The following is a 496-nucleotide window of genomic DNA, read 5'->3' as shown; positions in this document are numbered from 1 at the left end:
GCCAAGACAGTAGAATAACCCTTCGCTACCTTTGAATTACAACGTTTTTTTATCTGGTGTTTTTGGCCCGTTTGAGTTAATAAGACCAGGAGGTTAGAAACCGAATGTTCTATCTGCTCCATAAAAATCGTAAGATTATTCGGAGTCGTTAGTTACATAAATAACATTCAAAGAATTGCATTCGAAACAGCTTGCCATGTTGTGAATCTCAATATTTTTTTAACGTCAAATTTGTCCAAACTAGGTACGGTACTGAGAAGATGGAACTTTGAAATTCTAGGATAGAGCAGTGTCTATGGTGTAGCGGTTAGGCATTCTGCCGTAGCACATAGAAAACCTGAGCTCGATTTCCATGAGAACAAAATTTCCTCGAGTATCTCGGTCTTTCTGTTGGGACGTCGTAGGCCTATACTTCTCAGCCCAGGTGGCCCTGACAGCCATGTTTGAAGCATACCTCCTAATTTCAATAATCTAAATCGTGTTGTCAGAGGCTTAA

Source organism: Aplysia californica, unplaced genomic scaffold, assembly GCF_000002075.1.
Source record: "Aplysia californica isolate F4 #8 unplaced genomic scaffold, AplCal3.0 scaffold00096, whole genome shotgun sequence".
Taxonomy (NCBI): Eukaryota; Metazoa; Mollusca; class Gastropoda; order Aplysiida; family Aplysiidae; genus Aplysia; species Aplysia californica.
This window is presented reverse-complemented; position numbering follows the sequence as displayed.